The sequence below is a fragment of the Monodelphis domestica genome, chromosome 6 (genome assembly GCF_027887165.1).
Source record: "Monodelphis domestica isolate mMonDom1 chromosome 6, mMonDom1.pri, whole genome shotgun sequence".
NCBI classification, from domain to species: Eukaryota; Metazoa; Chordata; class Mammalia; order Didelphimorphia; family Didelphidae; genus Monodelphis; species Monodelphis domestica.
The window spans coordinates 271,074,116-271,088,008 of record NC_077232.1 but is presented as its reverse complement, the minus strand read 5'-3'; positions in this window follow the sequence as shown (position 1 = coordinate 271,088,008).

The window sequence follows — 13,893 nt, the reverse complement described above, 5'->3', positions numbered from 1 at the left end:
AATCTAGGTGATATGGTTGAATACTTACAAAAACATAAACTGCCTAGACTAAAAGAGGAAGAAATAAATTTCCTAAACAACACCATATCAGAAAAAGAAATTGAACAAGCCATCAAAGAACTCCCTAAGAAAAAATCCCCAGGTCCAGATGCATTCACAAATGAATTCTATCAAACATTCAGAGAACAGTTAATCCCAATACTATACAAACTATTTGACAGAATAAGCCAAGAAGGAGTTCTACCAAATTCATTTTACAACACAAATATGGTACTGATGCCAAAGCCAGGCAGGTCAAAAACAGAGAAAAAAAACTATAGGGCAATCTCCTTAATGAATATAGATGCAAAAATCTTAAATAGGATACTAGCAAAAAGACTCCAGCAAGTCATCACAAGGGTTATCCACTATGATCAGGTAGGGTTCATACCAGGAATGCAAGGATGGTTCAATATTAGGAAAACCATGCACATAATTGACCATATTAACAAGCAAACTGACAAAAATCACATTATTATCTCAATAGATGCAGAAAAAACCTTTGATAAAATACAACACTCATTTCTATTGAAAACACTAGAAAGTATAGGAATATAAGGACCTTTCCCAAAAATAATAAACAGTATATATCTAAGAGCATCAGCAAACATCATCTGCAATGAGGCTAAACTAGAAGCCTTCCCAATAAGATCAGGAGTGAAACAAGGATCCCATTATCACCTTTATTATTTAATATTATACTAGAAACAGTAGCAGTAGCAATTAGAGAAGAAAAAGAAATTGAAGGCATTAAATTGGCAATGAGGAGACCAAGCTATCATTCTTTCAGATGATATGATGGTCTACTTAAAGAATCCTAGAGAATCAACCTTTTGGTAGTTGAAATAATCAAAAATTTTAGCAAAGTTGAAGGATACAAAATAAATCCACATAAGTCATCAGCATTTCTATATATCTCCAACCCATTTCAGCAGCAAGAATTAGAAGGAGAAATTCCATTTAAAGTCACCCAAGACAATATAAAATACTTGGAATCTATCTTCCAAGGCAAACACAGGAACTATATGAACACAACTACAAAACACTCTCCACACATTAAAACTAGATCTAAATAATTTGAAAAACATTGATTGCTCATGGGTGGGATGAGATAACATAATAAAAATGACAATCCTACCCAAATTAATTTACTTATTTTGTGCCATACCCATTGAACTACCAAAAAACATTTTTACTGAATTAGAAAAATAATTAACAAAGTTCATTTGGAAGAACAAAAGATCAAGGATATCCAGGGAAATCATGAAAAAAAAATGCAAAGGAAGGAGGACTTGCAGTCCCAGATCTCAAACTATACTATAAAGCAGTGGTCATCAAAACAATTTGGTACTGGCTTAGAGACAGAAAGGAGGATCTTGGAATAGACTTGGGGTAAATGATCTCAGCAAGACAATATATGATAAGCCCAAAGATCCCAGTTTTGGGGACCAATACCCACTATTTGATAAAAACTGCTGGGAATATTAGAAGACAGTATGGGAGAGATGAGGTTTGTATCAACATCTTGCACCCTACACCAATGGTGTAGGTGAATGGGTGAATGACCTGAATATAAAGAAGGAAACTACAAGCAAATTAGGTGAACACAGAATAGTATACTTGTCAGATCTTTGGGAAAGGAAAGACTTTAAAACCAAGCAAGAGCTAGGAAAAAATCATAAAATGTAAAATCAATAATTTTGATTACATCAAATTAAAAGGGTTTTGTACAAACAAAACTTATGCATCCACAATTAGAAGGGAAGCAACAAATTGGGAAATATTCTTCATTATAAAAACTTCTGACAAAGGTATAATTACTCAAATTTATAAAGAGCTAAACCAATTGTACAAAAAAAATCAAGCCATTCTCCAATTGATAAATGGGCAAGGGACATGAATATGCAATTTTCAGTTAAAGAAATCAAAACTATTAATAAGCACATGAAAAAGTGTTCTATATCTTTGAAGTAAATATCCCTTTGTAAAAATTATATGGTGCTGAGTGGTTAAATGGAAGTGAAAAGGAACTAATTTAAATGGAACTAAGTATTCCTTAAAATGGAAGCAAATAGCTGATGGAGACTGAAGTCAATGGAGTCATAACTACCTTCTAGTATACCCTGAAATGCTACAGGGCCATGTTGGTGAACTTATAGCACACATGCCAGAAGGGGCCACTCAAAATCGTCTTTCTAGGCACATCTGTTGTCACCCCAACACAGAGTTCTCCAGAGTTCATTACTAGAAAGCCAGAGGGATATGGGGTGGGGAAGCTCCCTTCCCCCTCTTCATGCAGTTTACAGTTTGGGCACTTGGTCTTTAAAAGGTTCACCATAACTGCAGGGGATATAAAAGACCTGGCTCTGAGAGAGTAAGGAAGAAGACATGTCATATGTGCATAGATATACCCCTTCCATTTTTTACTTCTTTAAGATAAATATCTAGTTGTTGATTTCATGTATTTTTACTACCTGTGTATTTCTCTGGGGCATGGAGTACTGCTTTAAAAAATAGATATTTTTATCTGACTAGGGAATATAGAAAGTGCTTGACTAGTGAGTAGAGATAGCTACTACTCTCTCTCTGAACTGGTTACACTTTTTCCCCCAGACATGAACTTTTGTAAAGTTTTGTTTCTCTCTTTCATTTCTTATTTATTTATTTTTATTGGATGTATCTGCTTCTGGTAGGGGAAGTCTTAGTGCCCTCACTAATAACATTTTCCTATTTCCTGTAACTTATATAACTTCCCCTTTAGGAATTTGGATGCTATGATTTTTGTGTATGCAGCATGACTGCTTCCTGGCTTAGTAGTTTTGAGGTATGTCTTTCTCTTTAGTCAATGCCCTTAGAGCCACTCTGCAGGGATCCTGGACTCAGTGCCCAAATTGCCAATCCAGTAGCCATGGTTTTCCTCTTTGACATCCTAGCCTTTTCCCACCAGTCTCCCCTGCTGACATATATTAGTTGCCTATTAAAAGAACTCTTCTACCCCCTCTTTAAAATGGGAGGGACTGTCTTCAAGTAGAGAAACATTAGGAAATTCCTCCAGTCCACAAAGGGGCATAGGTTTCCAACAACTTCTGATTACATTATCTAGTTTATATTAGTTGTTCTTTTTTCAAAATACTGTAAACATTCCAGTTTAAAAAAAAATGTTTTCCTGCATGATTCTGAGAGAACTAAATGCTTAAGCAGCTATTTCACTTAGCTCTCTTAGCAACATTGAAAGAAATGTTAAGATGACCAAAAATGGTGTTATTATTTTAAAGTATAGATACAATAAACAACAATACGCACTTCTACAAAACTAACCAATTGGTATAGCCTCCCATGTCAGTATTTATTTTATCAGGGTGCTCACAAAGGAAATAAGAATTTTTGGAGCAGTAGAAGAAATAAGAGGCAGTGAGAGATAACAGGATCACCCTTTCTTCTTTTCCTAAGTGACCTCCTCTTCTCAGTTGCTTCCTTCTTCATAGGAAGGAGAATGGGTCAAAGTGATGGAGAAGAAAACCAGAGGACTATTTTCCCTCCTTTGGCAACAGAAAAAAATAGAAGGAAAATGATTCAAACTCAAACAATTCATTCTCCTTAAATAATAATACCCTTTAGCAAAGAAATGTTGACTCAGTAAAGGAAATGCCCATAAAAATTGAGCAAAAGCATAAAAGTCTAGGACTGTGAAGCTGAAATGGCTTGATTAGCAAACGGTGTGAAAAAGCCAGTGAGACAATGAAATTGCCTCAAGGGCACAATCTTCATTTGTATCTTGTGCAAGTCCATTTGTCTGCTTAAGATTCCCAAAATAGGGGGCAGCTGGGTAGCTCAGTGGATCGAGATCCAGGCCTAGAGACGGGAGGTCCTAGGTTTAAATCTGACCTCAGACACTTCCCAGCTGTGTGACCCTAGGCAAGTCACTTGACCCCCATTGCCTAGCCCTTACCACTCTTCTGCCTTTGAGTCAATACTGTGTATTGGCTCCAAGACAGAAGGGAAGGATTAAAAAAAAAAGATTCCCAAAATATGGGAAGTGAAATAATGAATCTAAAATAATCATGATAAATCAAGATGAGTGGATGAAAGATAGAGAAGTCACATAGTAACACAATTAAATTTAGGCAAATGTCTTCCTAGCTCTATGTCAAAATTCTATTAGATAACTGTGTGACCCTGGACAAGTCACTTAACTCCTGTTGCCTAGCCCTTACATCTCTTCTCTCCTAATCAATATTTAGAATTGATTTCAAGACAGAAGGTAAGGTTTTTTAACTGTATTATGCTGAATTGCTTGGTTCCCCCCTCATTTTTAAAAATAGCTTTTAAGTATCGTCTATTATAATACACAAAGGAAAGAGATAGATATTCCCAGCCCAAGTCCTACTCCTATCTCCTACTCAACTGCTTGTATTATCTTAAACAAATTATTGTTCCCAGCCTCTGATTTCTTATCTGCAAAATGAGGGTGTTTGATGCCAGGTTTGTTTTGAAAGCTGAGGAAGAAAATTAATTTCTCTTTAAATCTGTCTATTCTCTCCTCTCTGAGTGTTTCTGTCTCTGTCTCTGTCTCTCTCCCCTTTACCTTTCCTTCTCTTCCTTCCTTCCCCCTTCTCTCTTTGTTCCTTTGCTCTCTGTCTTTCCTCTCTCCAATATTCTCACTTTTCTTCCTGCACCCTCACACAACATATATACAAAATGAATCATTCTTAGCTTGCTACCTAGGATTTATTTCACTTTAGTCTGCTCTAAAAAGGAATTCAGCCCCTGGCCCCTGAAAAAATTGGCCAAACGTTGCCTCTTAACAGATGTTGAGGTCTCAGATCTCAGTTTGGGGGCAAGGAGGGATTTATTGACATCATCTGTCAGAAGTCAATAAGCTGTCATTCAGTCTCCAGTGGTTCTGAACAGGTGCCTATTCCTTTATCCCCACAATACCCAAGACTCCCAAGAGGGTATTGACAGGCCCCATGTCCGTCCTTAGTGCTCTCACTGACAGGTGTTTCTCTCTATAACCAGACAACAGGTGTTTTCCTGATGTATTCTGCCAAGAGCCAAGGAACTGAAAGAGAAAACAAAAACAAGTTTTGAAAATTGACTACTGAAATTAAGAATAGTTGTGAGGCACATGATACATACCCACATACATTTATACATGCATATACATACACACCTTGGTCCAACTCTTAGACCTCCAATTGAAGAACAAAGCAATATGTTTACTAAAATGCTAACATTTTGTCTCTTTTGGAAGAAAACCATATTATTAAGTCACCTTTTAGAATGTCTTATACTTTCTACATTGCATTCATTCATCCATGTCTTTAACTAGCCATTCCATATTATTTATGGGGTCTCTGCTAGTAAATAGTATATTGGTAAGTATGAAGGAGATACAAAAAATAGAATATAATACTTATAAGCAAGACTGGTGACATACATTTGGACAACTAAATAGCACCATGATAGTTAAAACTAACTCATTATATTTTCTATCATGATGCACCTCTTCATCAAGGAAGGTTATAACGAGGGGGAAATTTAATGTTGAGAATGATCTATATCATTTTTCATAGACATTTTCAGATTTGAGAAAGTAAAATTCCTTTATATGATCATTATCTTTTGTCACTCCATGTATTTCTATATTTCATTACTCATGAACTTATTTTCTACTTTCATCATACCATCTCATTACTCTGATGCTCATTCCTTTCTTTGGCAATCAGCCAAGTCATATCTATGTTCTTCTTTCCTCTTCAATTTTGACCTCTGTATGCCCTTGTTCAATGTTCAGCTTTCCACTCTCCATTCCTCCTTGTTCCGTTACTGACAAATTTTGTCCAACCACAACCCTGGCTTAATCCTACCATCCACTTCACTTATTTCTTCTAGTGTGCTGTGGAATGGAGATAGGAGAAAGCATGAAACCAAGATGCCTGGGCCAAATATTGTACGGAGGTAATACATCTACTCTTTCCTACTAACTTATCTATCCATCCCTCTCTTCATAGTGATTATCCTAAATCCCTTCTTCTCACCTACAGCTTCTCACGGAAGCCTCTACCCCTCTATCTCAGCTGAATACTTCATAATTCAACAAAGACCTGAGGTTATTTGGGGGCAAACTCCCTCTCATTCCAAACTTCCCATTTCATTTATCTGTGATTTGTATTTAATCTTTTCTTTCTCTCTATGGTGGAGATGATTCTTCTCCTTGCTAAGATTAACCCCTTCATGTAACACCTCTCCCCTTTTTGCTGTAAATGATTACATACATTTGGGTCCTTTCCCTTTTATTTAGTTTCTTTGGGGTATAGACTTAGTAGTAATAGTAGTAGTATCAGTAAGTCACAAGGATATGCACAGTTGAGTGACTTTTAAGAGCATAATTGTAAATAACTAAAATGGTTTGTATTGCAAAATGACTAGACTAGTTCACAGATTCACACTATCAATGTGTCTGACCATCTATATCCCCTTCAACAATTGTCATTTTTGTTAGCCCCACTGATGGACATAAGATAGAATTGTGGAGATGTTTAAATTTGCATTTCCTTTATTAGTTGACAACTTGCATTGTTTTTTCTGTTGGGACCTGAGTATTCACATCCTTTGATCATTTATATATTGGGGAATGCCTCATTCTTATATATCTAAATAAATATTTAAATATTTTATATCAAATGATCATCAGAAAATATTGCTGCAAAAACCTTTTAATTCTAGCTTTGTTTTGGTTTTATTTGTTTAAATTCTTTACATTGATCTCTATTTTACTGAGCAACATTTTTAATCAGTGACGAAACAATAAATAGAAATAAGCAATACAGAGTTTTAAATATGCATGTACCTTTTTGCCAAATGATATCTTCTCTAGTTTTGAGGAGGGGATGGATGGAACGAGATACTTAAGAATTTTAATAGACTAACAAATTAATAAATTTTAAAATTAAAAACAATTTAAAAACAAAACTAATTTTAAATTATTTGTGCATTGTAATATATTTGTAAGTCTAATACTACTAGATCTTTTTTCTCACTTTTTTGGGAGTATCTCTTTAGAGATTCTTGATCTTTTGTTTCTTCAGATAATCATACTTCTAGATCTATAAAATTACCCTTTGGTATGGCAATGGATGGCAATGAATTTTTAAATTACATTGGGTACATTGTCATTTCTAATTTTCTTGCATGTTCCATCCATGGAGAAATAATAACTCAAATTATTTGTTTATTTCTGTAGAGGTTGCATATATTCTTGTGTGAATCTTTGTATATGGATTACCAAATATTTTAAATATTCTGCAATTATTTTGAATAGAATTTTTCCAATTATTTTCCTGTAAGATATTGCCAATAGTACAGGAATAGGTTTATTTTTAAACTGATTATTTGATGTCCTGTTTTGCTAAAATAATTATTTTAATTCATTTTAGTTGGACCACTAAAGTTCTCTAAAATCATATTTGTAGAAAAGATACTTTCCCCCTCTATGCCTATATTTATTCTTTCAGATTAATTTTCTTTTCTTGTCATAATTAGCATTTCTATCAAATAATAGTGACAATGAACAACTTTGCTTTATTCTTAAATATTACACATAATGCTAGCTTTTGATTTTAGAGATACTACTTAACATATTGAGGAAAGAATACTTTATTTCTTTTTTTTACATAAATGTGTGTTGTATTTTGTCAAAAGCCTTTATTGTATCCATCTGATTTTATTGTTTTTATCATTAAAGTGATCGATTATTTTTATAATTGTACTGATATCTTGCCAACCTTGCCTTTCTGGCATAAGTTCAGCCTGGTCATAACAGATCACCAATTTAGCATGTTATTATAATTTCTTTGCTAATCTTTTATTTCAACATTTTGGTGTCAGTATTCATTTTGGATATTTGTATGCAGTTTTCTTTCTTTGATTCAATTCTGAGAATTTTTGAATATACAAAATGAAGTGTCAGTTGAAAGAATCTGTACATGGACCCCAGTGGTGAGGGAATGAGAGAGCTTGTATTGCAAATTCTGACATGTGGTATTTAAATTTTGTGAATAACAATTTTTGCAAGCAAATACCCTTTATTGATTATAATTAGTAAAGAATGTATTTATAATGTCTGCATTTTATGAGGCATCCAAATCTTAAGGGTATTTTTATTTATATTTTTTCTATCACTGATTTTTCTGTATCTAAATTGGCATCCAAATCCTGTACGAATCTATAGAGGTGCTTGCCATTGGGCCCCCTTTTTGGTTTTTTAACGGGCAGGGATCTGTCAGTTGTTTCTTATTTGTCACTTGCTAGCATATGTTGGTCATAGGCCATCATCCTCAACACTTAATCCTTAAGTAGGGGTGTATACATTCCTGGTTGCTAGAATTCTAAGACTAAGCAAAATGGAGAAAATCTAAAATTCACAAGGGAAACATGAAAGAATAACCATAACTCAATAGAGTTAAACTATTTATATTTACATATGAGAAGATATGAGTAACTCCTAAAAACTTTATCATTAGGACAATTAAAAGGAATCTGCAGAGACAGAGGGCATCAGTATTAGTTGATTACATTTGGATGATCTCCAAAAAAAAGAATATAAGGGTGAAAAAGAGGGATGCCCTGGGAGAATGGAGAAAGGGGAGAGGTAGAATGAGGCAAATTTTCTCACATAAAGGAGTCACCTAAGGAAGAATTTTCATAGAGAAATGGGAAATAGAGGATTGAAAGGCAGTATTTAACCTCATTCTCTTTGTAATTGTTTCAAAGAGGGAAGAATACATAAATACATTCAATTGGGTATAGAAACCTATTTTTCTAAGAGGGGAATAGAAGAGAAAGGGGAAAAGACATTAGGAGGAAGGGGGTTTGATGGAGGCAGTGGTTAGAAATAAGAAGGACTTTTGAAGAGGGATATGATACAGAGAGAGAGAGAAAGATAAACAGAGAAAAATGAGATGGAGGGAAATGCAGCATTAGTGATCATGACTGTAAATGTGAATGGTCTGAGCCTACCCAAAAAAAAGGAAGTGAATAACAGAACAGATTGTAAACTAGAATCCAGTAGCATCTTTTCTAGAAGAATACATTTGGAACAGAAAGACACACAGAGAATTGAAATGAAGGACTGGAACAGTTTATTATGGATCTATTATGCTTCATGTGCAGTGAAGAGGGCAGGAGTAGCAATAATAATTTCAGGCAAAGCAAAGCAAAAATAGACCTCATCAAAAGCAATAAACAGGTAAACAACATTTTGCTAAAAGCTATTAAAGAGGGATTAAAGCATTTTTAAAAAATGCTTTAAAAAGCATTTTTTAAAAATGCTTAAAAGCATTTTAAAAGCTTTTAAAAATCAAAACAGTGGTGTAGAAAGAAATAGTGAAAGAAGGAAGGGCAGGATTAGTAGAGGAAACCAAAATGATAGGGAATGCACAAGTGGTAATTATAACTCTGAATGTGAATGGTATGAACCCATAAAACAGAAGCAGCAGAGTGGATTCAAAACCAAAAGCCTACCATATATTGTCTACAAGAAACACACATGAGGCAGGTAGACACAAACAGAGTAAAGATAAACGGCTGGAGCCAAACCGATTGTGCATCAACTCAGAAAAAGAAGGCAGTAGTCACAATCATGATATCTGACAAAGCCAAAGTAAAAATAGATCTGATTAAAAGACATGAGGAAGTTAATTACATTCTGATTAAGGCAATACAGATAATGAGAAAATATCAGGACTCAACATGTATGCACCAAATGGTAGAGTATTCAGATTTTAAAAGAGAAACTATTGGATCTTAAGGAGGAAATAGATACTAAAAACATACTAGTGGGAGACCTGAACCTACCTCTAACAGATCTAGATAAATCAAACCAAAAAAAAAAAAAAGGTAAGAGATGTAAATGAAATCTTACAAAAACTGGAGTTAATAGATATATGGAGAAAAATAAATAGGGACAAAAAGGAATATACTTTCTTTTCAGCAGCACATGGTACATTCACAAAGATTGACCATGTATTAAGGCACAAAAACATGGCAAACAAATGCAAAAAAGGAGAAATAATGAAAATAATAATTAGCAAGAGTACATGGAAAGACAAAACAAAAATTCATTGAAAATTAAATAATATGATTCTCCAAAGTTGGTTAGTTAAAGAACAAATCATTATAACAATTAATAATTTCATTGAAGAGAATGAAAATGATGAGACATCCATTCACAATCTTTGGGATGCAGCCAAAGCAGTACTCAAGGAGAAATTTATACCTTTGAGTGCATATATTAACAAATTAGAGAGGGAAGGGGTCAATGATGTAGGTATGCAAATTAAAAAGCTAGAAAAAAGGACAAATTAAAAATCCCCAGATAAAAATTAAGTTAGAAATCCTAAAAATTAAAGGAGAAATTAATAAAATTGAAAGCAAAAGAACTATTCAATTAATAAATAAGACTAGAAGCTGGTACTTTGAAAAAATAAATAAAATAGATAAAGCACTGGATAATCAAATAAAAAAAAGGAAAGAAGAAAAACAAATTCACAATCAAAGATGAAAAGGGAGACCTCACCTCTAATGAAGAGGAAATTAAGGCAATCATTAAAAATTATTATGCCCCACTATATGGAAACAAATATGGCAATCTAGGTGATATGGATGAATATTTACAAATATATAAATTACCTAGACTAAGAGAGGAAGAAATAGATTACCTAAACAACCCCATATCAGAAAAAGAAATTGAACAATCATCAAAGAACTCCATAAGAAAAAATCCCCAGGACTAGATGGAATCACAAGTGAATTCTATCAAACATTCAAAGAACAACTAATCCCAATATATATTATACAAACTATTTTACAGAATAAGCAAAGAAGGAGTTTACCAAATTCCTTTTATGACATAAATATGATACTGATTCCAAAGCCAGACAGACCAAAAACAGAAAAAAAACTACAGACCAATCTTAATCAACATTGATGCAAAATTCTTAAATAGAATAGTAGCAAAAAGACTCCAACAAGTGATCACAAGGATTGTTCACTATGATCAGGTGGGATTTATACCAGGAATGCAAGAATGGCTCAATATTAGGAAAACCATTCACATAATTGACCATATTAACAAGCAAACTAACAAAAATCACATGATTATCTCAATAGACACAGAAAAAGCCTTTGATAAAATACAACACTCATTGCTATTGAAAACACTAGAAAGCAGATGAATATAAGGGTCTTTCCTAAAAATAAGAAATAGAATATATCTAAAACTATCAGCAAGCATCATATGCAATGGGGATAAATTAGAAGCATTCCCAATAAGATCAGGAGTGAAAAAAGGATGCCCATTATTACCTCTCTTGTTTAACATTGTACTAGAAATACTAGAAGTAACAACTAGAAAAGGAAAATAAATTGAAGGCATTAAAATTGGCAACAAGGAGACTAAGCTATCACTCTTTGCAGATGATATGATGGTCTACTTAAAGAATCCTAATAAAAAGAATCAAATAAAAAGCTAGTAGAAATAATCAACAACTTTAGCAAAGTTGCAGGATACAAAATAAATCCACATACATCATCAGCATTTCTATATATCTCCAACACATCTCAACAGAAAGAATTAGAAAGAGAAATTCCATTTAAAATCACCCTAGACAATATAAAACACTTAGGAATCTATCTGCCGAGACAAACACAGAAACTATATGAACACCACTACAAAATACTTTCCACACAATTAAAACTAGATCTAAACAATTGGAAAAATATTAATTGTTCATGTGTAGTATGAACTAACATAATAAAAATGACAATCCTACCTAAATTAATTTACTTATTCAGTGTTATATTTATCAAACTACCAAGAAACTTTGTTTACTGAATCAGAGAAAAAAACTATAACAAAATTCATTTGGAAGAACAAAAGATCAAGAATATCAAGGGAAATAATGAAAAAAAATGTGAAAGATGGAGGTCTAGCAGTACCAGATCTAAAACTGTACTATAAAGTAATGGTCATCAAAACAATTCGTTACTGGTTAAGTGAGAAAGGAGGATCACTGGAATAGACTTTGGGAAAATGTCCTCAGCAAGATAGTATACAATAAATCCAAAGATCCCAGTTTTGGGGACAAGAAGCCACTGTTTGACAAAAACTGCTGGGAAAATTGGAAGACAGTATGGGAGAGATTAGGTCTGAATCAACATCTCACACCCTATACCAAGACTTGAATATAAAGGAAACTGTAAGTAAATTAGGTGAACATAGAAGAGTTAACATGTTAGATCTATGGAAAAGGAAATATTTTAAGATTTTTAAGAGTTAGAAAATATTACAAAATGTAAAATAATTAATTTTAATTACATTAAATTAAAAAGGTTTAATACAAAAAAAGAAAGCCAATGCAATCAAAATTAGAAGGGAAGTAACAAATTGGGAAAATATCTTTATAACAAAAACCTCTGACAAAGGTCTAATTACTCAAATTTATAAGGAGCTAAGTCAATTGTACAAAAAAAATCAAGCCACTCCCCAATTGATAAATGGGCAAGGGACATGAATAGGCAATTCTCAATTAAAGAAATCAAAACTATCAATAAGCACATGAGAAAATTTTCTAAATCTCTTGAAATTAGAGAAATGCAAATCAAAACAACTCTGAGGTACCACCTCACACCTAGCAGATTGGCTAAAATGACAGCAAAGGAAAGTAATAAATGTTGGAGAGGATGTGGCAAAATTGGGACATTAATGCATTGCTGGTGGAGTTGTGAATTGATCCAGCCATTCTGAATGACAATTTGGAACTATTCTCAAAGAGCTCTAAGAGACTGTCTGCCTTTTGATCTATTCAAACTACTTCTGGGTTTATACCCCAAAGAGATAATGGAGAAAAAGATTTGTATAACAATATTTATAGCTGTGCTCTTTGTGGTGGCAAAAAATTGGAAAATGAGGGGATGTCCTCTAATTGGGGAATGGTTGAAAAAATTGTGGTATATGTTGTTGATGGAATACTATTATGCTCAAAGTAATAATAAACTTGAGGAATTCCATGTGAACTGGAACGATCTACAGGAATTGATGCAGAGCAGAACCAGAAGAACCATATATACAGAGACTGATACACTGTGGTACAATCAAATATAATAGATTTCTCTACTAGCAACAATGCAATAATCCAGGACAATTCTGAGGAACTTAGGAGGAAGAACACTATTCACATCCAGAGAAAAAACTATGGAAGTAGAAACACAGAAGAAAAACAACTGCTCAATCACATGGGTCAAAAGGAAAAAACATCAAAGCTGTCTAAAATTACATAAAAATACTTTAAGTAACTGATTAGAAAACAAGCAAATTATCTCTGAGGTATTTTAAGGATAATTTTAGCATTTTGACTTAAAATATAAATTAATTGGTCATCAGGGAAAATCCCAAATAATAAAATACTCAAGTCAGCTGGAAATTATGGTGATTTTAATTAATATTGAGAGAAGGAATTAAGGAGAAGAGAGAGAGAGAGAGGAAAGAGTTAATTTAAACTTCTCCAGCTCAGGCTGAGCCAGGCAGGAGTTAAAGACCTTGGCCAAAGTGGCCTCCTTGAGCTCAAGGGAAAGGAAGTCATCTTACCCAAGTCACCACAAGACTGTCTCAAGGAAGCTGTCTGAGGGAGCTCTTCCAGGCTGAGTTCCTCACCTGAACTCAATCGAATGTCCAAATGTCCGAATCTCCCCTTCTGACCTTTATATCCTCTTTTTAAAAATCTTTTCTCTTGTGTCACCTCCCCTAAATGTTCATGTCTACCAATCACAGCAGATGCTTTTTTCCAGGACTGC